The sequence below is a fragment of the Talpa occidentalis genome, unplaced genomic scaffold (assembly GCF_014898055.3).
Source record: "Talpa occidentalis isolate TD23 unplaced genomic scaffold, MPIMG_talOcc4v2.1 talOcc4.196, whole genome shotgun sequence".
Lineage (NCBI taxonomy): Eukaryota > Metazoa > Chordata > Mammalia > Eulipotyphla > Talpidae > Talpa > Talpa occidentalis.
In genome coordinates this window covers 3,553-30,505 of record NW_023602029.1, presented here as the reverse complement: position 1 = coordinate 30,505, position 26,953 = coordinate 3,553, and the positions used below count along the sequence as shown (strand labels likewise).

General features: G+C 45.9%; 1 long non-coding RNA gene across 1 annotated transcript; it reads left to right on the top strand.

The window, feature by feature from the left end:
• The first annotated feature begins 3,301 nt into the window (after positions 1-3,301).
• On the top strand, positions 3,302-26,348 carry LOC119251004 (uncharacterized). Its single transcript, XR_005126484.2, has 4 exons — positions 3,302-3,491; positions 6,661-6,858; positions 11,175-11,298; positions 26,259-26,348. It is a non-coding gene; the product is annotated as an uncharacterized LOC119251004 (long non-coding RNA).
• Positions 26,349-26,953: the final 605 nt, after the last annotated feature.

The following is a 26,953-nucleotide window of genomic DNA, read 5'->3' as shown; positions in this document are numbered from 1 at the left end:
CATAAGTTGCATCTGAGACTATGGGAGAGGAAAGGTCATTTGAATCCCTATGGGGCTATTCCCCTGAGATTCCTTTTCTCTAATTTCCCGTGAGTAAGGGCCATGGAAGAGGGTTTGTTCTCATAGCTTGAGGAGAGGAGAGGTATAGTCAGATGGTCTCAGCCTGTTCCTGCTTTTCCTAGCATCCGCATCAGCCAGCTACTGAATTCCTTCCTGCTCAGCAGCTAAGGTGATGAAAAGTCACATAAAGCTAGACCAAGTCCTGGGACACTGGCCAGCCTTGAGTTGAGCAGTTGTTAGACCTAAAGCCAGCCTCATCCCGGCTGTGTCATCATCATGAGGGAAATCACACACAGTACCGCTGTTTTCACTTTCCTTTGCAAAGAAATGGAGGCGGAAGGAACAACTTCCACACCCTGACATTTTTCTTGCTTTAGGATAAATCTCAGCTAGGAATGTTGAAGCAGCCCTGGGCAGCTTTCCACCCCCGGGGCCCACCTGATAAAGGGCTGAACCTCTAACCCTTGATGTCCTGAGCAAGGGGCTGCTGGGAAGGGGCCAGAGCTGAGCAGCCATTTTTGTGAGCCTTTAAAATGGAGCCATGCACCTGGGCTTGCTCTTTTTCATCAGAGCTGCTGTGAAAGGTGGCTGAGCCCCATTACCCGACAGTGGTGGGGAGTCCCTGATCTCAGCAGCAGCAGGTTCTGCTGCCCCCTGCGGGGTCCTGTAACTGAAACTCCATTTCACACCATCTCCCTCTGCCTTTCTAGTTCCTCCCCCAAACTGCCAGTTGTTCCTCTCCCTTTATCCTATTGTTTAGAAGTTATATATCTTTTTTTTTTTAAAGATTTATTTCTTCTTATACAAGAACTGGGGTACAGGCCAGAGGCGCAGGAGGGTGAGAGGATTCACCAGAGACAGCGCGGGGAGCAGAACAGGTAGTTTGACAGGAAATATACTGTTGAGGGGAGCAGCGGGTGAGGCAGGAGAGGTCTGCTGCGCCACGTGGGAATCTCCCTGGCTGGCCAGGAATTGAACCAGCGCTGGAGAGGCTGCGGACAGCTTTGCAGTTGCTGCACTCAACCCTCTGCACCACCGGGGAGGCCCTATATTTCTTTTCTTTTCTTTTCTTTTCTTTTCTTTTTTTTTGCATCATTAAAGGTCCTTTTGTTTGCATTTGATGGAGGCAGGTAGCCAGACCCAGAACTGGTGAGAGAGGTTCTGATCCAGTGGTCGTATTTTAGACTATTTGCCAGGTAACAGGAATGGTAGAAAATTGAATCAAGAGCTCTTCTAGAATGATAATATTCAAGCTTAAATGAACTTGTAAGTCACCTGGTGATCCTGCCAACAGGCAGATTCTGAGTCAATAGGTCTTGGGTGGAACCAGAGAATCTGAATTTTCTTAAAAGATTTATTTATTTATGCATACAAGAGCTGGGGTACAGGCCAGAGGTGTGGGGGTGAGAAGATTCACCAGAGACAGAGTGGGGAACAGAACAGGCAGACTCCACTGCTGAGGGCAGCAGTGGGTGAGACATGAGAGGTCTGCTGTGTCATGTGGGTCACTTCCCTGGCTGGCTGGGGATTGAATTCATGTTGCAGAGGATGCAGATAGCTTCACAGTGCTGCGCTTAACCCCTTGCGCCATCAGGGAGGCCCTGGAGTATGAATTGTCTAACAAGTTTCCGGGCAGAGCTGTTGCTGCCAGTCCAAGGAGCTTGAGTAGCGAGGGCATCACCTTGGGATTTAGTTTGGCAGAGCTGTTGAAAATCCCATCCTAGCTGTGTGGTGCTTAAATTATCTGTGTTTTAGTCCTTTGATACTGAAAATGTGAAACAGAATTCTCACCCCTCCAAGCGGTGGGGAAGGTGTGTTGGGAGAGTGCAGGCCAGAGTTCACACGTGAAAGGTTCTTTGCCACAATTACCTCATGATCACTCTCCTCATTTTCTTTCCCTTCTTCCTCTGGTCACCTTGGCTTCTGGGCACTACACATGCCAGTTTTAACTAACATCAGTAGGACCCTGATGGAAGACTAGCCTAGCACTGATGTCATCTGGTGACCTGTGAGAGATGGGCTGGCAGAGGGCTGTTGTGCAACCTTGGACTTGTAATTGCAAGCAGGACGACAAGGGCGGCTGTCTTTCAGAAGCAGGAAAACGAAATTCAGGAGTTTTGTGGATCTGCTCACTGTCTGGTGTTCCCACTCTCGCCCCTCTCATGGAGCATGCCCTGGAGCTCAGTTCCTGAATCTCAGCTCATTTCTGGCTCCTCCCCTGGTCCTATACCCACGTCACCATTCACAAGTGCTCCTGGCCTTGTGTCACAAGGGCTTCCTGTCTTTAGAGAGTCTTACTCAAGCATCGACCTTCTTGCTTTCTATCAGCTCCCTTGTTTCCTGGGTAATGAGCTACTCCCTTGGTTTCCCCAACCTTCTTGTGCTGGGTCTACTTCAAGCCAGGTGTGTGCATGTAGCAGCTCTTCCCTCATCAGTGGGCTCAGTTACAGCAGTTGCAACGCCGATTTTGGTTTTTTGAACTCCTTTCATCAGTCTGATGTGTTTTATCACTGACTATTTGTTTGCGATCCTGTCTCAATTTTATTTATTCTATTTTATTTTTTTAAAGATTTATTTATTTATTTGTACAAACACTGGGTACAGTCAGAAGCGCAGGAGGGTGAGAGAATTCACCAGAGCCAGAGGGGAGAGCAGAACAGGCAGACTGACAAGAAGTACACTGCTGAGAGGAACAGCAGGCGGCAGGAAAGTTCTGTGGGACCCTCGCCCAGTAGTCGGGGATTGAACCTACATTTCAGAGGCTGCGGGCAGCTTCGCAACCCAGCGCTCAACAGCTGCGCCCCTTGGGGAGGCCCCCTGCCTCAATTTTAAGACCTGTAAGTACAGGGCTGCCACGTTGACTAGCATGGCACCCCCTGGAGTTGTGCACTGCACAGCCTGCACAGAAGTCTTCTGGAACCGTGCATGGTCCTGCTGCCTTGGGCGAAGTAATCCCTGTTGTAGGTCACAAACTCATTCAGTGGCCCCCGTTCCCCGATCCTCATGTCCCGGTTTGGGCCAAGTTTCTAACTGTCCTTTAATCTAGGGAGTTGAGCTATGGTGTAAAATTGGGGAGGCTGGCTGGGCTCACACCAAAAGAAGTAGGACACAGTTTCATGTATAGCCACATGAAAACACTGGTGCTCTGTACTGCAGGCCTGCCTTGGGCCTTCCACGTCAGGCATAATGTCATGGCTCAGTGTTGTAGTAAATAATAGGATTTGATGCTCCTCAGAAAGCTGTTCTGCTCAACCTGGAAAGAGCATCTGGAACCAATTCATTGTGGTCACTTGAGCACAAGTGGAGTGAAAAAAAGCAAAGCAATAACAAAAAAAATACCTTTTACCTCGACCATCAACCAACATCATCATTTCAAGGAAGGACATTTAGATACCAAGTATATAATCTCAGAAAAAAGAAGCTCCTTTCAGGTGAGTACTAACCTGTTCATTGTACTCATTTGCTGCACCCAAACATAGTCTTTCTCTTAGATCAATCTAAAGTCCATGGATATTTTTGAAAATAACAAGCTTTCCGATTTCTGGGGATGTTGCTTGAAACCAATGATTGTTTTTGTTTTTTTTTTCCTTTTATTTATTTATTTATTTATTTATTTTTTTATAGAGGCATGTTTTTATTTATTTATTTATTATATTTGTTTGTTTTGTTTATACATGCACTGGGTACAGTCAGAAGCGCGGGAGGGTGAGAGAATTCACCAGAGCCAGAGCGGGGAGCAGAGCAGGCAGAAGGGCTGAAGTACACTGCTGAGGGGAGCAGCGGGTGGCAGGAGAGGTCTGCGCACCATGTGGAAGCCTCCTCCGGTGGCCGGGGAGCAGCCGGGGATCGAACCGGCGCCGCAGAGGCCGCGGGCAGCTTCGCAACCCAGCGCTCAACCGCTGCGCCACCGGGGAGGCCCTATTTATTTATTTTTTTAATAATAAATTTTATTTTTATATTCCCCATACAATTGCAACCCCCTTATTTTGACCCCAATCCCTCCCCTCCCCGCCCCCCCACCTCCCATAGAGTGTCTCTGATTCATAGTTGTTTGTTGATTTTGATTTTCACTTTCTTATAGTTATTCAATTTCCTGGTCCCTTATTTAAGTTTTCTAGATTCCTACTATGAGTGAGACCATTTGGTATTTTTCTTTTTCTTTTTGGCTTATTTCGCTGAGGATGATCCCTTCCAGCACCATCCATGTAGCTGCAAATTGCATGTGTTTATCTTTTTTGAATGCTGAGTAATATTCCATGGTGTATATGGACCACATCTTCTTGATCCAGTCATCTATTTTTGGGCATTTGGGTTGTTTCCAAAGCTTAGCTATTGAAAACAGTGCTGCTATAAACATAGGGGTACAGGTGCTCTTTGGAATTGATGTTTCTGTGTCCTTTGGGTAAATACCTAGGAGTGGAATTGCTGGATCATATGGAAGCTCTATGTTTAGTAGGTCCAGAAATCTCCACACAGCTCTCCACAGTGGTTGGACCAGTTTGCACTCCCACCAACAGTGCAGAAGAGTTCCTTTTTCTCCACACCCTCGCCAACATTTGTTGTTGCTAGTTTTTTTTAATATGTGCCATTCTCACTGGTGTAAGATGGTATCTCATGGTAGTTTTGATTTGCATTTCCCTGATTACAAGTGATGTTGAACATTTTTTCATATGCCTGTTGGCCATTTGCATTTCCTCTTCAGAGAAGTTACTTTTTAGCTCCCATTTTTTTTTTTTTACTGGTTTATTTTCTTTGTTTTTGTTGAGTCTCATCAGCTCTTTGTAGATTTTTGTGATCAGTCCTTTATCATTAGTGTTGTGTGCAAAAATTTTCTCCCAGTCGGTGGGGTTTCTCTTTGTTTTGGTTATTGTCTCTATTGCTGTGCAGAAGCTCTTTAATTTGATGTAGTCCCAGCTGTTTATCTTTGCCTTCACTATCACTGCTTTGAGTGATGTGTCTGTAAATATGTCTTTGAGGTGCATATCACGTAGTGTTTCGCCTATATTTCCTTCTATGTATTTTATGGTTTCAGGTCTTATATCTAGTTCTTTAATCCATTTTGAGTTGGTTTTTGTGTATGGTGTGAGGTAATGGTCAAGCTTCATTCTTTTGCATGTAGCGACCCAGTTTTCCCAGCACCATTTATTGAACAAACTTTCTTTGTACCAATGCATATTCTTTGCTCCTTTGTCAAAGATTAGTTGACCATAAATCTGTGGGTTTATTTCTGGATTTTCTATTCAGTTCCATTGGTCTGTGTGTCTGTTCTTGTTCCAATACCATGCAGTTTTGATGATTATGGATTTGTAGTATAGTTTGAAGTCTGGGCGTGTGATGCCTCCATTCCCTTCTTTTTTTTCAGGGGAGCTTTGGCTATTCGGGGTTTTATCACCAATGATTGTTAATATGACCTCTCCTGCCTCACCAGGCTGCAGAGGCTTGAACAAAACAGTACACCTGAATATATGAGCAGCAGGATGAAGAGTGTTGCCAGATTTGTAGCTTCTTTTCTCCATTGTTGCCAATTTCTCTCCAGGGATACTAACCAATTAAAAGTAAGCCCCCCACCACACACACACACATTAGTAAAAATGTTGCTATAATTAAATCCTGATAGTTTTGGTTTGCTTGTTGAGACCTGGAACAGTGAGATGGTTGTTCCATATGAACTGATTATTTCTTTTCTTTTTTTTAAAAAAGATTTATTTTTATTTATACATGCACTGGGTACAGTCAGAAGTGCAGGGGGTGGGGGGTGAGAGAATTCACCAGAGCCAGAGCAGGGAGCAGAACAAGCAGACGACAAAGTACACTGCTGAGGGGAGCAGTGGGTGCGGCAGGAGAGGTCTGCGTGCCATGTGGGAGCCTTGCCAGTGGGCCGGGGATTGAGCCGGCGCTGCCGAGGTCGCAGGCATCTTCACAGCCCAGTGTTCAACCGCTGCGTCACCAGGGGAGGCCCTGGTCTGATTATTTCTAATACTCACAATGGAGTCAGTAAATTAAAAAAAGGGGGCGACTAAATGATTCATTCACTTTTTCTTTCAACAAACATCCCCAGGGCATATGATACGCACTTTTCTGTAGCAACTTGCCCCAACCTCACCAGCTTCCTTTTCTCTAGTCTTGCTCAGCCATGTGAGGGTGTCAGCTGGGTGTCAGGGGCAGCTGAGGGTGTCAAACTAAGAAGGAAATCTTCCCAGGTAACTTCCTAAAGACCCTCATAACTCTAGCTGATCTTCAGGGGAATTCTACTGGACAGACAAGACCCTTCATGACTTAGTCACCACTCCTCCAGTCCCACTCCTACCCTCCTCCCCTCCAAGCCCCCGTCCTGCACATGTAGCAAGTTTATTGTCCTCCCCAGACACCCCCCATCTCTTTTCCCTGGTGAGACTGCTCTCTCCTCCCAGACTTCCCATGTCTTTGACCTGCCTACTCAGTCTCTCTTTAAGGTTCAAATCAGAGATAATCGTCAGAGTCTGTGGGGCATTTCCAGGGTCTCTGCCCCTAACAGAGCACACCTCATGCTATAGATTAATTGCTTGTGTCAATTAAGCTTATGGATTCATTGCATTTGCTTGTGTCTCCCACTCATCTCAGGGTTTCTTGAGAAGACATCAGTGGCAGACCACACCCACTGGTTCTCAAATCATTCTCAAAGGATTGCAGTTCAGACAAGGAAGTAACTTGTACAGCTTCCAGATCTCCAAGCCCTTGGACTGGTGGCATCAGCTGTGCCCTGGATCTCATTGGAGAAGATTCAGTAACCCAAGACCCGTCTCTTTGCAAGATCCCCAGGTGACGTTTGTGCTCATTTAAATCCCATGCCCTTCCTAAGCATCCTTCTGAATGGTTCTGCTTCCAGAGTATTAAATCTTGATTCATGTTTCCTTCTGGTGGAGGGTGGCCAGGATATTCTGCCATATGGCATGTGCTCAAACATCTTTGTATGGATGAGCAGGTGTGCACTAATAAAAAGAAAACATTCCAGAGGATGGGAATGGTATGAATGACAACAAACCTGTGTGGAGGAAGATGCTGTGTTGTTGGAAGATGGGAGTCCGCATGTCTAGGAGGGAGAGTCTGGGCAAGTGAGACTGGAAAGGTGGCCTGGAGTCCATTCCCAGAGGACCTGGCATATTGGATCTGGGGTCTCTGAATTTATCCTGAGCAGCAGGGAAGTTTTGGAGTACGGGTGTGAGTGGGACAGTCTTCCCAGTTAGAACATTCGGGGGCCTCCCTGGTGGTGTAGGGCTTAAAGACAGTGCTATCAAGCTATTGCTAGCCACTGCAGCATGAGTTTGCTTCCCCGGTGGCCAGGAACAACCCACATGGCACAGCAGACCTCTCCTGTCTCACCCGCTGCTCCCCTCAGCAGTGTATTTCAGGAGATCTGCCTGTTCTGCTCCCCACTCTGTTTCTGGTGAATCTCCCACCCCCCCACACCTCTGGCCTGTACCCCAGTTCTTGTATGCATAAATAAGTAAATATTAAAAAAAAGAACATTCAGGAAGCTGAAATGAAACATAATGAAATGAAACAAATGAAACATAAAATAGTGGGCAGGCAACTGGAGCAGGTAAACTAGTTTCCTCATCGTTGCCAGGGTCTAGAAAATGGAGGCTGGTGATCTAGTCGAACACAAAGCACTGGCAGTGAGCGTGGAGGGTAGGGGCACTGGAAACCACATGTCTGGGCAGAGACTACAAGTATATTCCTCGAAGCAGCTTTGAAGTATTTAGAGCAGATGTTCCTTTGCAGGAAGTGGCAGAGGCGCAGTCAGCTGTGTGCGGTGCTAGGAAAGCCTGAGATATAAATGGGTACCACACCGGAAAATCATCCGAGGAGTCTGACTGTGCAGGTTAACATGTAGCTAATTTTATTGGGAACAAAGCGGAGGTTTAAGTGGTGCGGAGTTCTTCGGCTTTGCAGATTTGAAGCATATTTTTGATGTTTCTCTTTGCCTGCTGCCCATTAAGAGAATGTAACTCTTACAAAAAGCATTGCTGTTGCTTGGAACATCTTTCATTATAGCAAATTTTGTTCCAAAATTGACTGTAAATTATATTGCATTTGGTTTGAAAGAATTTTCTGAATTAAAATACGGAGCCATGGATGCATAGTCAGTGTTGGACAGCTCCATTACCTGCGGTTGTGAGCATGTTCTTTCCATGTGTGTTCAGCGGGTGTCACATATGTAGAGAATTTTAGTGCTGGAGTTGCTTTGCAGATTTCTTACCCAGCATCCCCCAAATACAGATGAAAGCATAGAGGGAAAATGAAAGTCACCTGAGGGCACAGTGACAGTTAATGGCAAAGTTGTTATTGGCTTAGGTATCCTGGTGTCGCTTTTGATGAGATTAAAGGAAAAAAAAAAAAAAAAAACAACTGTGGTTCTGAATTTCTGGTTCACAAACTGTTTGTAGTCCTTTCTCTACAGACTCAGATTAGAATAAATCAAACATTCCAGAACAGACCTAAAGAGAAAACATCTGTGAGGTTGTTAACCACAGTGTCCAGTTCATGACACAGAAGCTCTACAAAGGGCAGAAGCCTCCCACACAGTGTCTTTTCCAGTGTTGTTCACATGAGCAGCTGACCACAGGTGCTTCTTTCCCAACACATCTAATTTCATGAAGCTGTCTTATTCTGGAGTCTTCTAAGTTCATAAAAGATGTTTTTGTTTATAAAACAATACATTGCCTCTCACCTAAAAGAGCTTGCATACTCTTTATGGAGATAACATCTTACTAAAAGAATTCTTATAATCCATCTGTTGCCAGACCTTGTCTGTCTAGTGCATCATAGACATTTGAAAAGCATTTATTAAGCGAATGAGTTTATGTATAAATGAGCAAACAGAAGAAGCCTTTTCCACTTATGGAAGGTACAATTTCTATCAAATTATCCCCTTTTAGAATTGCATCATTATATTTTTCTTTGCCTAGAGATCATGCTCCTCAGCATTATCCCATCTTAAAGAAAGGAAAAACTCAACCTTGACCGCTTGATACCATATTCCCCTTCAGTTACCCCTTATTCTCCTATTCTTGTCTTCATTTAAATTGCCTCAATGTTTAATTGTGGTCTTCATTTCTCATCTCCCAGTCTCCCTCCAGCCTCCTTTAGGGAGGTTGGTCCCTTTCTGATCTGCCCAGAGGCATGTTTCCTGAGGTCACCAAGTAGCTCCATGCAGCTGATCCAACACGTCTCTCTCAGCCTCCTATTTTCCTAAGTATCTCTGTGGCATTGAACAAAGAACCCCACACCTTAAGACTTGACATCCTCTCTCTTCTTAGACCCGATACCCTTCATCTGCTCATGACTTCCAACACTTTGTATCCAGGGCTGCTCTTTCTATGTATATTTTTAACAGGTATTCAAACTACAAACACCCAGCGTGTTCCCTTTCCTTTTTCTTGAAGGTGTCACCCATTCTTTACAGGGTTTCTATTGTATTTAAAATAAAATCCAATATAGGGGCCTCCCTGGTGGCACAAGGGGTTAAGACACAACCTGTGAATCTGTCCGCAGCCAGTGCAGCATGAGTTTGATCCCTGGCCAGGGAGCTACCCACATGGCGTGGCAGAACTCTCCTATCTCACCCACTGTTCCCCTCAGCAGTGTATTTCAGCCAATCTGTTTGTTCTGTTCCCCACTCTGTCTCTGGTGAATCCTCTCACCGCCTCACCCCACAGCTCTGGCCTTACCCGAGTACTTGTGTGAATAAATAAATAAATCTTTAAAAAAATAAAATCCAATATAAATATTGCATTTAAAATCACTTATGGCTTTGATTGACGAGCAGGACTGAGGTGCAGAGGAGTGGATGGAGTGGTAACAATGGGAAGATGGAAGATGTTTGTGTGGCCAATATGGAACATGCCATGTTCAAGGAGCCATGGGAATTTTAAGTCAAAGAGAGGTAGCATTGCTCTCTGAATACTTCTATGTGAAGAGTGGACAAGACAGCACCCCAGAAACAATTGTTCTTACTCAATGGTGGGTGACAGGAGAATGTATTCAGGGCTCTATTTCTACAGGGGTGGAGGCTAAGTTGAGTTTGGCAACACATGTCACTTTTTTTCCATTCTACTTCTCCCTTGCCCACAGCAGACATTAGTAATCCATGTCAGTTATCCTTCCAGCAAACCAGTGTGAAACAACCCAACCTCTCTACTCAATTCTCCAGGAAGCCATGAAAATCAATTGAACTTCACAGTGGAGAGACAGAATGTATTTGTCAGTAGATGAGACTGGGAGGATATCTCAAGCAGAGCTTGAGTGTTGGGGTGGTGGTGGATAGAGAAGTGTCAAGGTTCTAACTGACCTGATGGCTTTAATGACTAATATTCAGGTGACTGGGTCCACGGTGCTCTCTATATCTCCTCGCAACCACTAAAGAACCATTTCCATGTCCCTATGCTGGTTCTTAAGACATTCCCGGTACATAACCAGGAGATGTAGCTTTTGCTGGTTCCAGGTTTGGGACATTAGAGATTTTATCCTAGCAGCTAGAGTTGGAACTGGGGAGCAGGCACAGGGAGCTATTAAGCACATAGTCCCAAATTTCCTTCACTTTTTAATCCATAAACACCAATACTTCATGCAGAAAAGAAGGAGGCTCCTAGAGTCCCTATAATTTACCTTCTATGTTTTGACCTCCCTGAGAGCTCTAAAGCTGAGCACCCCAGCCCCATCTCCTGCAGCACATACTCACTTTTGCTTTTGCAGGGAAGACTGACAAGGACTTGTCATAACTCAGTGTCTTCCTTCTGCTGTGGCCAATACTCCCTGCTGGGAGCTTTGAATGTCTTAGCAGTTGAAAGAGTGAAATGAAATGGTGTAAATGAATGTGCCATTCCAAGTGCCCCCCTCCTTTAATTTATGATTTGGGATCGCATTTCACTCAATTCTGCCAAGTCACAGAGTGATTTGTGAGAACACATTCTGGCGATAATTTAGCAGAACCAAAATGATATTTGAATGGAGTTGGAGAAACTCCAGCTCCTAGGAGTCTCCTCGGGGGGCTCTGTTCCACACAACAGCTGTTTATTTACTGATTTCCCTTTGGGAAGGTGCACCAGACCTCACCTCTGCTCTATCCCTTTCAGGCTGGCCTGGTGGATCCTCCTTCATCTCCTCTTTACTTTTGCCTCTGGCCCCACAAAGGGCTCCCCTGTGTCCCTCTGAAGTGAACCCAGGAGTTAGCATGCACCGCGTGCTGACGTAGAGCAGGTAATGCGCTTCTAGGCTCCATCTCACTTAATACAGTGACCCCACCCAAGGTAGCTCTTAATGCTTTCACGTTGTAGAGGAGGACTCTTAAGTTCAGAGGGGTTAATTGGATTTGCCTGTTACCTGTGGTGGGGAGCTAGGATTGAACCCCACGACTGTCATAATCCCAGAGGTTCCAGGAAGGGTTGTTGAGACACACATACAGAAATCATGCCCTATGGGATGGCTGGAAGACTGGGAACCTTGTCTCCTTGGAGCAGAGGCAGCACAAATGTCCATGCCGGGGCCTCTGTCTGCGTAGCCCATGAAAGCGAAGGGCAGATTTCAGGGCAATATCATGAAGGTGTCCTCTGATGAAAGAGAGGGGTGAATAGGGCTGTACTGCTTTATGTCAGGTGCCAGGGAGGTTGTCTGACACAGAAAGGGGGATCCCTTCCTCCCTGAGTTCTGTGATCCTATTACATGCTGTGGTTCTACTACAAGGTCTCCGGATATCCAGACGCAATGGTGCCATCACATGGGAATTGATTTTTTTCCACAACTTATACATCATTTCCTTCATGAGGAGATTAGAGTCCCACTCATCTTGTTGCTGATGCTGCTACTGGGCACCGTTAATTGAGTTTGTGATGGTTTCTCAGGGATTCGATGATGGGTTTGAAATCTATAGGTTTTTCCTGAAGAATCACGCTTATCATGGGTATGCTCCCAAATTTGAGCCCCATGTTCTCCCTTCCTTTTAGCATCATAGTAAGGAGTGTGGACCTCAGAATTTGATGGACCTGGTTTCAATCCCAGCTCTGCCATTTACCAGCAGTCTGAACTGGAACAATCATTTCTCTGAGTCTGTTTCCTTACCTACAAAGTAAAGTTTGCAATGCCTTGCCCATGGGTCTCTGTGCAGCTGAAATGGTATATTGCAGATGAAGTATCTGGCATGGAACTTGGCACAGAGTACATTCCCTATAAAATGCTAGCTGCTGTCGTTGCTAGAATTTGCTCTACGTTAATCACCATGAAACACCTCACGTGGTTTCCCTGGTGCTTACAGGGACATAAATATTCTCTCCCCTTAATGAAATGATGCACAAGCTCAAAGAGATTAAGCCATGAGCCCAAGGTCACTCAGCTCAGAAAGTGACCTTTCATTTCTACTTCCCCAGCTGAAGCTCTCTTGTTCTGCCCAGCATGGAAGGCATGTGCCCTCCATGGTAACATTGCCTGTTGGTGGCAGGGGATGCTGCATCCAGGGGAGATGCCCACCAAATGTGTTTTGACAGAAAGAAGGGGGACCAGAACCTTGCTACCCTCTCTTTGACTTCTCCCTAGCAGGTCGAGCATGCCCCTTACCCATTGCACAGGAATGTTTGGAGCAAACAGGTTCTGCAGTCCCTTTCTCATTGTTAACTGGCTCTCCCATAGCACCAAGCCCATGGCAGATACTCTGTGACTCCCCATAGTGAGCTGGGGCTAGAGGGCGGCAAGCAATAAGAGGTCAGGATACTTAGAGGCACACCTAGGCCAAAGGTTCTGTGCCCCTCCACGTGCACATCAGCACTGGGCGTGTGTGTCTCCTTAGATCTTGTGCCCTCGGCCCCTTTTCTACCCCTGAATCTAACCATGCTTCGCAGGAAGGTGCTCATGACTCAGTGGCCAGAACAGGTTTTTTTTTTTTTTCTCTCCCTTTTAAACACCAGTGATGTGTACAATGATATTTTTACTAAGAATTGGCTGGTACTTTGAATAGCTCTGCTGAAAAAGGCATTCTTGAAAAAGGCTGTTATTCATCTAGTGGTATATTTTAGGCTTCTGGGGAAAGCAGTAGGGGTACAGGATTGAAGGAAATGGAAGGGAGGGCAGTAAAAGGAAAAGATTAAGTTACTGTAACAACCATTAGACCAGCCAAGGAAATAATTTCCAATGATACAGTCATTATTTGTACAAGCACTGCCCCCCCAAAAGCAGACCAACAGAATTTTCACACTTACTTCTTTGGTTTAATTGTCTATTTGTTTCAAAATGAAAGCTAATTAAAAGATTATTTTCATATGCTTTAATCACACTACAGCTAACTGTTGGAAAATTTGCAATTAATTGATGCAACAGTTGACATAAGAATGCATTTTTTAAAAAATAACATCACTATTTGAATATACAGAGTGAAGCAATTAGTCCTTCATTAGTTCTGAGTTATTTCAAATGCTTTGAAATACTTGTGTGTTTAATGTTTAATCATCAAGGAAATATATCTGGCAATGGTGCTAGCTGCAGTGCCATGAATTAAATATGGCCCCTTGGGAGCAGGGGGAGTTTAGGAAGAAAAGTGGCAGCCTCCCCAGGCCTGACTGTGGGCAAGTTCCTTCTTTCTCTGGGTGCCGGCCCAGTGAAGCTTCTTCCTGAAGCATCCGTGTCTCCCAGGCTTGTCACTTCGCAAAGGTGGCTCTGCATGTTGCTGTAGGTGGCAGTGGAATGAAGATGATGGGGAGGGACAGCCCCTGAGTCTGTAGCTGGACTGGAGGTGTCACAGGAAATGTGGGGGTGGGAATCCAGGCTGGCAGATTGAGCATCATGTCTGGAGTGTGTGACCAGTGCCCTGGGCAGAAGGATATACTGGAGGCTTGGGGGTGGGGGGAAAAGAGGCATAGCCGGCTTGTTTCCAATAATAGTGGAGGTTGATATGGGGCCATGTCCTGACATTAACACTTCAGAGGTGCACAGGGAGAAGGGGTAGCCTGCTGCTCTGGGAGCTGCGGTAGCATGCCAGAGGAGTGGAAACATACTCCCAGTCTTGAATTTTCCATGGAGTCTAAGCTTAGGAACCAAGCGTGCCAAAGACTGGGATGGGGAAGGCCTATATGGACTTGGAAACTGGTATTTGAGCATAAGAGGGTATAGAAGGCAGGGGCAGGCAGGGCTGGGCTGGAGGATCATGATGGGGAATGCCTTGGCTGTCCACCCATCCAAGGTCGCGCCCGATAGCCGGTAGAGTTTGGGAGCAAGGAATGGGAAAACCAGTGTATTTTATAGGAGAATAGGATTAGGACATATTTGTGGGGTGGTGAACAAACCAAATGAAGCGAGTTGCTTTCTTTTTCCTTAAGAACCACTTACTTCTATTTATTTATATATTTATATTATCCATCCTTTAGAAAGGCCGCATCAGTTCACACAAAGGCAATCCAAAATGTGAAATGCCAGAGGCATTTGGGGAAGGGATTTGAATCTATGAGAGCAGCTAGAGGTGGACTCCAGAGTCAGCACTGTTGTTCGCAAGGTCAAGGCCAACTTCCCTGTCCGTGGGGGTGTGCCTGACATGGTCCACCTGGTACCAACATTCCTGAAAACGCAGAGGAAGGGCCCCCCTGCATTCACCAAGGGAAGCCCTTCAAGAGGCCCTTCAGGATTTGCCATAAGCTGTTTTTCAAATGGGCTCCCAAAAGGTGGGCTGATGGGATTCTATTGAAATGCAATTTATTACCAGAAACTAAGGACTGCAGAGCAAAGGAACATGACCCAGCTTGCAGATTTCTCACCATCTGGCTTGATCACAGAATAAAATTTAGGCTAATGTGATGGCTTTTGTTCTGTTATGCCTCAGCATCCATTTTTATATGCAGCCCCAGTGTCCCACATGTGACAGATCAGACCTGGTGCTCTCTGGATTAGGGTAAAGGTGGGGGACTGGTTTCTAGGGAGCCTCAGGGCCACCCCCAGGACTTCCAGGGCTCTAAAAAAGATAATCTGAAAAACTGCTGATCTAAAGGAGTGATGGACAGCATGCCCTTCAGGCAATACTCTATAAATATTCTTCCTCACAGTCAGGGTTTTGACAAGGATTGGAAGGTAGTGTGCTCGGCCAGAGGCTTGCCAGGAAGATGTTCTGTTTGTGATTTTCCAAACACCAACAGCAGCGAAGGGTCAAATTCTCCTGGCTCCCTGAGTCTCCAGGCCCAGGTCTGGGAGGATAAACCTTGGAGAATTCCAAGCCTTGAACTTGGGCTTTAAGACCCTGTCACCCCCCTCAGAGGCCCTGACAGGAAGCGGTCTTACTCTGACAAAAGTCTCCCAGGACCAGGTTGCTCTAGATCTTTTTAATTGTTTCTTGACATGCCTTTTAAGCTGTCACACTGAAATGTGATTCCCATCTCTGTTTATCTAATGTCACCGGGGGGAGGCACTTGGAGAATTGTTATGACTAGACATCAACCTACAAACACTCTCTCCCCTCAGCTGTCTCTCCCCACAGCTTCCAAAATGTCCCTGTAGCTGCTGAACAACTGGCAAGGCCTCTGGCAAAAGCAAAGAAGGACCGACCTCGTGGAAAGCGAGCAGCTGCTGCATGTCCCTGCTGCTCGCTGGTCCTGGGGATTCCTTATATGTGCACGATTCCATGTGAGGTGCTGGGATGGGTCAGGGGAAATGCCATGGGTAGAAGGGGGGCATCTATGCTCTTAGAGGCTTAGGGGGCCAGCACTACACAGGTAGAGAAAGAGAGAAAGAAATGCCCAGAGAGCATGATGCTGGAGAAGCAACAGAGAGATCCACTCTTTACTCTTCTTCCACCTGCTTTCTTTAATTATTTTTGTGTGTGTAGAATAACTGGGGTGCTAGCCAGAGGTGTGGGGGTATGTGTGTGAGAGGATTCACCTGAGACAGAGTGGGGAGCAGAACAGGCGAATCTACTGAAATACACTGCTAGGGGAGCAGCGGGCGAGACAGGAGAAGTCTGCCGCACCATCTGCGTCAGCTCCCTGGCTGCGGATCGAACGCAGGCTGTAGTGGTGATGATGCTGGAACTTAATCCACAGACCACCAGGGAGCCCCCTACCCTGCAATCTGCCTTCTACCCCAGCAACTGAACTTGATGAACGACATCTATGGGTTCTTCTGTCTGCTGCTTCTGAATGAGCCCCACCAATGTGGAGGCTCAAGAAGACCTTGGAGGGAGGTCAGAAAGTGCAAATCACCACTGTCCCCACTGTCAATGAACAATGTTGACAAGCTATGTAAACCAGGCACAAGTGTCTTGGACCCACCCATGGTTACAGAGCAATGCTATTAGCATTTTTTCATGCCTTGACCAGGGGTTAGTGTTGGGTAGGTATTTTAGCAAAATAGTTCAGGTCAATTCTGTGTTTCTGGAATTAAATCTCCACCAAATCCCTGGGTAAAAGTGGAAGCCAGAAAAGCACATGTGCCTGCCACCTGGCCACTGATTTCTACCCCTGCTTCCCAGAAACTCCCTGTTCAGGAAGTCTGGGTCACGGCATTCTGGAACTTGTAACCCAAGTCAGCAGAGTTTAAGTGGGGATGAGAATAGTGATACCTCCCCTTGATAGAGGTGAACCTATAAGAATACCAGTTATTGTAGGCAAGAAAGATAGCAGATGTCGAGACAGCTGAGCAAGGAGAGCTGAGAACAATACGATTTTATGACATGGAAAGTCTTAGACCGAAATATCAGAGGTGACCAAGTATCTAAGGTGGAAGGATATTTATTCAATCCTTTTATCTGAATTTCACTCATTATCAGGGTAAAATTGGTCAGCATGGAGTGAAGTCTTATTCAAGGTCACCCCGATCTTGATGGTAGGCTCAGGAATTGAATCTCTGGCTTTGCTGTCTTAAGTCTCTTTCTCTAGAATTACCTATGGAAATCACTTTGATTTTCTCTCTTCGCGAGTAGTAATGACTGCCAGACATGTTATGTCATTTTGAGGAATATCTCAGGAAATAATATCCATAAATCATGCCAAATTCATTCTTGGAGGAAGGAGAACAGTTGCTGATTTTATACTGGTTTAGTAACATACCCAGGGTCTGAGGATCCTAGCGGAGGGAGGGATGTGGGATTAATTAAGACACTGCCTTTTCTGACCTCCAAGTTGCATTTTCTCCTCTATATCACAATCCTTCAGCCATTTCTTAGCTGAAATCAAGAGCTGTGATTTTAAAAAGAGCCACTTGCTTCACACACTCTTACTTCCTTGCTCTAAGAAAACTTGTTTTTGTGACTGACTCAGATGGTGTTGGTTGTTAAAAAATGCCAAGGGAGAAGGAAACAGAATCTGAAATGTTTCATCTGGAAAAACAAACTCACACAAACAAGGGGACAATTAATTTTTGTTTGGGCTGCAACCAATGGGATATTTGTCATTTAAGTGGAAATTTGTAGAACTTACTAGGATTATGGTAGGGGGAGGAAGTTTGAATGAAGGAAAAAGCCAAATGAGTAAAACATGTCTATACGCTCCTTTATGGATATTAAAAAAAAATCCAAGCTTAGCGTAAATCAATAATTTAATAACATCTGTACCATCAATGGCTATTGTAATGTCAAGAAACCACTATTAACTGTGAACTGGTCTGGCGTTAGTCAGTCTGCATTTGTGATCCCATTTAATCCTTGCAGGGCTGAACTTCACCTTATTTCTGCTTTGGTGGTTAAAGATCAGGGCTAAGAGGGGCTAGATGAATAACTTATGCAAAACTCCCAAAGTAGTAAAATGGTGGTGGTGGAATTTGAGATTTGTGTTTTTTCCACTAAGGCTTCTTCCTCTTTCCTGCCTCGTATAAGATGCCCTAGAAGGGGGCAGGGGCACCAGTGGGATCCATAGGTCCAGTTGATAAATAAGGAATGATGTTGTCAGTGTGGACATCTGAGAGGGCTAATGTGTAAGCAAAGTCTGTGGACTAATCCAGGGTCCAAAATTATCCCTAATCATGACCTTAAGACAAGACAGGTGAAATAATGGGTCATTCCAGCCCAGTGTAATTCTGATGGAAATGGAGTAGTAGCTATTGCTTTAAAATTTGGAGTTGGGCCTCCTCTGGTGGCGTGGCACAGCGGTTGAGCGCTGGGCTGCGAAGCTGCCTGCAGCCTCTGCAGCTCCGGTTTGATCCCCGGCCACGGGCAAGGGTCCCACATAGCGCGCAGACCTCTCCTGTGGGCGCCCGCTGCTCCCCTCAGCATTGTATTTAGTCAGTCTGCCTGTTCTGCTCCCTGCTGTGGCGAATTCTCTCACCCTCCCGCACTTCTGACTATACCCAGTGCTTGTATAAATAAATAAATAAATCTTAAAAAAAAAAAATTTGGAGTTTATGGGTTCTAAAGCATGTTTTCCCTCATCTAGCATTTGCAGGGAGATATTTTTATAATTCATTTCCCTGCCCCAGATGTCCAACAAGCATTGGCCCTCACTATGAACTTGCTGATCTATTGATCCACTGATTGAGTAATTGATATATTTGCAGCTGCATGGTTTTGAGCTCCCAACTCTCATTGGGAATTGATTTTGATCTTCACAGGTTAAAAACAAAAGCTATCAAATCCCTGATAGGAGATGGTGATGAGACCCAATTTTATTAAAGAGAAACTGACAATTTATCATCTTGTAACAGCTTGAGGCCCTAGTCGTTGCGTATTCTTGCCAGGATCTCAGTGTCTTGTTCAATATCTAATTTATTTGAAGTTTTGAGGGAGGAGAGCATCTTCTACATTTCTTGTCTCCAATTTTCAGAGAGTACTTAAAGCTATAAAAGTTGCTGCCAGGGAAGGACTCGGTGTTCAGAGAGCACTGAATCCTCATGAGGGGCCACATACCTGTTTTCTCTGAATCATGTGCTCTGACCTTTGTCTACCTTGGCCATTGTTTCATACTGTCTTTTTTTTTTTCCTTTTGTCACCTGATTTTAAAGTTTTTCTTCCCCCTTGCTAAGTACTGAAATATTTAGCCAAACTTATTTAATTGAAACTTCTAACAGTACATATAAATTGGGCCCTCTGGTCATTTGGTAATTCTCACCCCAGCTGGCTTGGTTAGGAGTTTGCCTTGTTCAGCATTTGTCACATAAGAGCTAGCGCTCTGCGGAAGATACTGGGCAGGGAGGTGGGCATGCGGTATCAGCTGGGTCCACCCAACTTCCTATCACTTGGTGACAGTGATTGGTTCCCAGCATGGCTGTCAACACACTGCAAGCTGGTCCTGTCACTTGGTCATGATTGGTTCTGGGCAGGAGTTGGGGGCATCATAGGTTTAAGTGTGGGTTCATCCTTTGTTTGGTATGTGGGCTCTGAGAGAGGATTTGTTACAGGGCAGGGTGAGGGGCACTCTGGGACCCCCAAACATGCCTACTCTAAATAGGTTCTGCTGTCTGCTGCTTCAAGAAAAAACAATAGTGCATGAGACCTTCAAAGGAAAGGAACTTTAATACAATTCGTGTGCAATATAGAGAAGAGAAAGAATGTAGATAAAAAGTTTCTCCATGAAACACCCAAAGTTACCATCTGCTGGTGGGTAAATGTCCAGCCAAACAGAGTTGGCCCAAAGTGGGGCTGCTGAGCCCCAAATTCATGTCACGAGTCTAAGGCACCTTCTGGTGGGGACCCATAGGAAAGGGGCAGAAGGGCCCAAGCAAGTCTGGAAGGAAAGGAGCGAAATTCAAGTCAGGATAAAGGCTGCTGTTTTCAGTCCCCTCCCCACTGGTCTCTCACCCACATCTCTGTGTCTTGCAAGTGTCTCCTTCCATGTCCCCCAAGTCCCTGATACAAGTTCAAGGCCGAGAAGCAAGCACAGCTTCTTCTCATGTCTCTCTGCTCCATGTGCCTCCTGCAGGCCTTCTTTCTCCATCTCTCCCTTGTTTCTTCCTTTTCCTCACTGCCCAGCTCCACCCTTCCTGGGGGTGGGGGGCGAGCAGGGAACCTGGACCCTCTCCTTTTCCTGGGGACTACCTTGTCACACCACCAGTTTTGCTAACCAGGCAGGGTATGAGCAATCATGCTGGTGTCCTCTTACCAGTCCCACAGGAAGAGTTTGTTTGAACATTAGGAAGAAGGCAGAGCCCATTGATGGATCAGAGTCACGACTGCAATCATTTATGCCATTCAGTGATTTCATTTTGTCTCTAAGTTTAAGCTGTATTTCTGCCACTTGTAATCAAGCACGCTGACCAGTACAGGTGGGTGTATTTCCTGCGTTTTACAGGGAGCTAAACTGAGGCTGAGAAAGAGTAAGAGACTCAAGGCTCCTCTGAGAGGTGATTAACAACTCTCTGATGCTGCTGGAGCAGCTGGTATGACATCACTGGCCACCTCCTTACTGAATGACATCTGGTTTTATTCAAAGCTCAGAGCCAGTTTCAAATAATCAGTCACCTCTGCCCCCCATGAGTAGAACACTTTCTCTGTTTTTCCATTATTTCTGTGACTTATATAAAATTCATACCCATTTTCTAATGCTTTTGACATATAAATTAATGCATGCACATTGTGGAAGTTGCAGAGAAACACAAAGAAGATAATAAATTTGCTCCTAATCTTGCCATCTAGAGGAAACTGGTGTTAAAATAGCGTAGTATTTTCTTCCCATGTGTAAGAAACCTAAGTGTTCACTGAAACCCTGCTCCTTAATGAATAGATCAAATTAGTTGAAACCACCTTAGCTTATATCAAGTCCAATGTCCTAAACTTGAGTTCAGACTCCGTCCTATACTAGACATGTGATTTGAGACAGGTTACTTAAGGTCCTTGAGTCATTTTCTCATCTGTCCACTGGAGTTAATAATCTCCTTCTAGCCTGCTGAATTTACATGAGAAACAAGTGAAAAAAAAAAAAACACATCTTTTGAAAACTATAAAATATAATGCAAATGACATAATAACAGTGGCTTACAAAAGTTTTCTTTGTAGTCCCCCAAATCTGTCATTAACACTTTCCTATGCAGGGGCCTCCCTAATGGCCTAGGGGTTAAGTCTCAGGGCTATCACATCTATGACCTGAGTTCGATCCCTGGCCAGGGAGCTGACCCACACGGCGCAGCAGACCTCTCCTGTCTGCCCACTGCCCCCCTCAACAGTGTATTTCAGTACATCTACCTGTTCTGCTCCCAACTCTGTCTCTGGTGAATCCTCTCACTCCCTATACCTCTGGCCTACACCCCAGTTCTTCTATGCAAAAATTAATAAAAAGAAAACAAACTTTCCTATGTGGAAGTACTTTTGGTATGTGAACTTGATAGAGAGGCTTCTTTGGCTGATGAAAAGCCATCTCCAACCTCAAATGGTGTAGAATGTGCCTTCAGGTGAACCCCAGGGAGCAGGGAGCTATTTGATGACTTTGGCCTAATATTAGACAATTTCCAAAGAGCTTTCATCAAAGAAACCCAAGGGAAAATGGCCAAGGAGCTTCACAGGGCTAGAATAGGAGAGGGATTAGGTGAAGTGGCAAAGAAAATCTCCAGACATCCTCTCCTGAGGACTCCAGATGAACAAGAGTCCTGCCAGCACCTGTCCTTTGGGGGTGGCACTGAGGAAGGTGAAGCCCTCACACTGGAGTTTCCTTGGCCATTGTTGAGTGCAGCCGAGTCCTCCTCATGATATGCTTCTTTCTCTACATGCATGGCTAGAAGGGTTGGGGCAAACCAAGTCCTGGGACCACTGACCCGCTCCTCATGGACACTCCCTGGGCTATGGGAGTCTCTGTAGGGCACTTGCTCAGTGCCAGGCATTATGCTACATGCTGAGAATACAGTGGAGGACAAAGTCAGCCATGACCTTTCTTTCTCCCTATTTGCTGAGGATCATTGGCTGTGGGGTGGAGTTAGATATTAACCATGAAATCCTACAAAATAATGTAAAATTATAATAGTTATGTGTTAATAAGCTCAGTCTTGGAAATTAGAAAGAATATGATGCTGTTACAGTTATAAAGAAGAATGGAATGCAAAGGCCTTGTGGTAGATAGGGCACTAGTGCTTGCCACCAACGGAAAGGTCAGTGAGGGTCTGAAGTGCAAGGTTAGCTTGGGAAGGAGGGCAGGGAGCAGGGCAAGCAAGTTTATGTGGACCAAGCCAGTGATTTTGCTTTCTACCCTAGGAGCCATGAGAAGATAGAGGATATGACCTTTGCTATTGAGAGATGATCAGGGGAGGGGCTGTGGCTTTGGGGAAAAGTAGGTACATCTGGAAATTATTGGAGTAGCAAAATAAGAAGACTTGGTGGCATACGTACTGGGTGTATTAGTTTCCTATTGGTGCTGTAACAAATGACTTCAAATGACTTTAAGACTCTAACAGTCTTGTGGCCAGCAGTCAGAAAGGAGTCTTACAGGGCTAACAATCAAAGTGTTGGCAGGGCTGGTTCCTTCTGGATGTGGAAGGGAGAATCTATTCTTGTGGCTGCTGGCATTGCTTGACTTGTGGCTGCATTGCTCCAGTCTCCCCTTCCATCACTTGGCCTGCTCTTCTTCCCTCCTTTCCATCACATCCCCCCTCTGCTTCCCTCTGCTAGGGACTAAACTGATAGTCCAGGATAATCTCTCTATCTTGAGTTTTAAGGAATTTGTTTCCTTGATTGAATCATATCTTCAACATTCATTTTTCCAATAAGGTGACCTTCACAGGTTGCAGGGTTAGGAACTGGCCATCTTTGGATGCTATTACTGTTCAATCTATCACATGAGGCAAGGAGGAAAAAATCGTGGATGTTAATTAAGGATCTGGCTTGCAGATTGGATAGATGGTGCTGAGGTAGAGTCAAGGTCATAAGACAAAAGCGGGTATGATCATCCCAAGTTTGAGTTGCCTTTGAGACACCCAAGAGCAGCTGTCAGCACACAATTTGGAAATACACATCTAGAATCCCAGAGGAACATCTAGGCTAGAGATCAAATTCAAGAATCACCACAGTAGTGTGTAAATAATGCTGTGGTGTGCACAAGGTTGTCCAAGAAAGATATGAAATAAGAGAGAGACATGTCCAAGATCAATTCTTGAAGAACACTTAGAGGAAAACACTGAAGTGAGACAATTTTCAAGGAGAATACAGAGAGGCAAGAGGAAAGCCAGTAAAATCTCTATCTCAAAAGACAAGGGAAAGAAAGGTGTGACCAGCTCTGCCAGAAATGCGTGAAAACTCAAGTAAATTGAATATTACAAATGTCCTTGAAATCTATGACATTAAATCCCAGGGTGTGGTGGAAGGACAGGGGCCAAGATAGGCTGGAGCAGGTTAGGGGAGATGTGTGGCAAGAAAATAGAGTAAGGACAGAAAAGTCTTCTGTATTCACATATTCACGTCTCTGTATGATGTACAATGACTGACACTCATCTTTCACAGTGTGTCAACCATTACTTCTTTGGGAAGCCTTTGCTCACCACTCAAACCTCACTCAACAAGTTCTTAACCTGGCTCTTGCTTCTGGGTAGCCCTGATCAAAGGCAAAGGAATGCATTTATCTCTCTGAGTATTTTTTTTTTTTAATAGAGGCATATTTTATTTATTTATTTGTTTGTTTGTTTTTTGTTTATACATGCACTGGGTACAGTCAGAAGCGCGGGAGGGTGAGAGCATTCACCAGAGCCAGAGCGGGGAGCAGAGCAGGCAGAAGGACCGAAGTACACTGCTGAGGGAGCAGCGGGCGCAGGAGAGGTCTGCGCGCCATGTGGGACCCTCCTCCAGTGGCCGGGGAGCAGCCGGGGATCGAACCTGCGCCGCAGAGGCCGCAGGCAGCTTCGCAACCCAGCCCTCAACTGCTGCGCCACTGGGGAGGCCCTCTCTGAGTATTTTTTTTATGTCGTTCTCTCTTGCTGCCCAAGTCAGTTCCTAGTGGGCGCTGGCTCAGTGTGTCTCCCACCATTGTGTTCCCAAATTGCAGTCAGAGCTGGCATGGAGGTGGCACACAACTGATGTTACTGAATGAGAAGGTGATCAGATGAGGTTCTAGCTGTGAATTGCAGAGGTAGTAAGTAGCATTGTTGACTTCTAGAAAGAAGCTTGTTGTGATGAAAAATGCACTGACTTTGAACATCGATGCTAAGAACTCTGAATCTAGAACCTTCCATTTGTGTGGCTTGGCAGGAGATTGGCTGACCTTTGTAGCCTCTGTTTTCAAAGCAATATAATGGGATGACACTTCCATGTGAATGATATCAGCTCTCTGAATCCGGTTTGCATTTTGCTCCCACCCTAGTTCTCTCTTACCAAGAACTGACAATCAGACAAGGGATATACTTTTCAAAACCATTAGATGGGGCAACCCAGAAGCAAAGCAAATGGTGACTGGTGAGGAAGAGGGAGAGAAGGGAGAGACAAATCCAGAGAGCTTGTGAGGAAGCTAAGAGGACCTGGCATTTCCTGGCTACTTAATAAATGCCATCCCGGGGTGTTTTGGGTCCCAAGGCATCCTTAGCATGTCCTGGCTGGCTAAGGAAATCACGAGGAATGATTTCCTGATTAGAGAATATGCCTGGATGGGAGCTTGCACCTGCTGGTGTCGATGAGGGCGCAATGTGTCTGAGCAGAGAGGTGGAACTGGGAGGACGGATCCTCTGGCACCTTCCCCTCCCCTGAGCTGCTCTGGCCAGGCACCTGGCAAAGGCAAGTTAAGCCCTCCTTGCCCCCAGCCCCAGTGCCCACACTTTGGAGATGGCATGCAGAGACGGGCTGCCTGCTGGAAGTCTGGAGTAATTCTGGTTTATTAATTTGTGCCCCTGTAATTAAACAGTCATATTAATTAGGATTTCTGCTTGTGTGCCTTCCTTTTTCATGTTAGAGTTGAAGTTTAGAGTAATTATTTATATGATTTCTCAATTTGTTTTGGTTTCTGTTTTCCCAAAGTGATACTTTTGTAAAATTCATACAGAGCACTTGTTTTGCATGTCTGATTGTCAGCTCTTGACAAGGCAGGATTGCTTGGGAGCAAAATTGATCAGATGGCGTGTGCATGCTGGGTGGTAGGTGTGCAGAGTGCCCACACTTTATGATGAATTGCAAGGAGATCTCCTTGCACATGGGGGTGGTTCTTTCGTGCGTGTGTGGTGTGTGTGTGTGTGTGTGTGTGTGTGTGTGTGTCTGTCTGTCTTAGCACTGTGAAGCCACTGGAGAATGAGTTCGATCCCCGGCCAGATAGCTACCCACATGGTGTAGCAGACCCCTCCTGTCTCTCCCACTGCTCCCCTCAGCAGTGTATTTCAGTCAATCTGCCTGTTCTGTTCCCCACGCTGTCCCTGGTGAATCCTTTCACCCCCTGCACCTCTGGCCTGTACCCCAGCTCTTGTATGCATAAATAAATTAAATAAATATTTTTAAAAATTCACTCCATGGACCTTTGTGGGCCATATCTAAGCAGCCACAGTCACTCAGTGTGAGGTGGGCTCTGGTCTTTGCTTCTGGGGCATTGATGACCTCCCTCCTGTCCCCTGAGAGGATTCGGGGTCAACACGAGGCACCTCTGACACAGAAAGGCAGGCATGCAGTGGAATATGGTGCTTCTCTGCTGACGCTCACGGCAGAGGATGCAGTAGGCAGCAAGTTGGAGAACAAGAGGGCGTGTGAAAGATAAGGTGGGGAGAGGGTGGAGGGAAATGAGCATTGAGGTGTCCCTGTATGTGCTGACCACTTCGTAGATGTTCTCTTTCAATCGTGCAGCAGCAGTCTGGCAGCTCACACCACACCATATCAATAGAGAGCAAGAGAGAAAGACGAACACTAGCACCTACGCAAATCACCACCTCACTATCACTCATCCCCCACTTCATCAGCTGCAAGCCCTCACTCCAGGTGTGAGGCGGAGGCTCAGGGAGGACTGAGTGGGGGGACCAAGACCATCCACTAGTCCATTGGGAGGTGTCACAGGCAAATTCAGCCCCCACCTCTCTGATGCCAGGGCCTGGGCCCCCTGCACACTTATGCAGCTGCGCCCATCACAGGTTAGCACCTGGCTTTGGAGCACAGGAAAGATTTACTGGCAATTCTCAAATGTGCTGACCATCTGCTCTATGCCAGGCTTTGTGCTGAGTGGAGGTGCAGGGCTTGGTATGAAGTGGGGGGTGTGGCATCGGAATCAGAATGAAGCAGACAGAAAATTCTAAGAAAATGGCAAGGTAGCTGCTGTCTTTGAGCCCAATCTATGTGCTGGCCTTGTTCAAAACATTCTGCATTCACACTCTATTGTTCTTCACAGCTGCTGCCTGCAGCTACCTGTGATTCTGCCTATTTGACAGATGAAGAAACTGAGGAACAGAATGGTGACTGGAGAAGCAGGAGAAATGGAGGTGAGCTTGCATTGTCATCCTGGGTCTGAGATGGAGGAGACCTGTCTATGGATTCTGGGGATACCCTGACTGTCGGGGGCTGGTTCAGCAGGGAGCCAGGCAGATGGAGCTGTAGTGTCTGTGATAAGCTCCCACAGGGCTTGTGAGATTTGCAGTACAGTGCTGCAGTGAGCCTCAGGGCTCACTGAGGCCTTTTTCCAGTGAAACACAGAATCCTCAATCTTTTTGATGAAATTTTCCAGATTGGAAGTACTGTGCCAAGGCCCTGCAGCAGGGCGATTAGTGGAAATAAAAGGAAAGAGCGTGGACTTGGGAGCCAGGTCAAACAGGGTTCAGATCCCAGTCCCATCTCTTTCTCAATGTGTGATTTTGATTAAGACATTTAACCCCCACCCCACCCTATGTCTTTAAAATATGGCAAACGGACTTGCCTTGCCATGGTGTAAAGAAGATTACCCAAGATTACACACAGCAGTAGTTGGTGTAGGATGGGCACTCCATAGTGTTTCAGGAAGGATGAAAAGAAGAGACAGAATCTAAGTGAGGAAATCACAGAATGCTTCAAGGAGGTGGCATTTGAATTAGGGACTTAAAGGATGGGTAG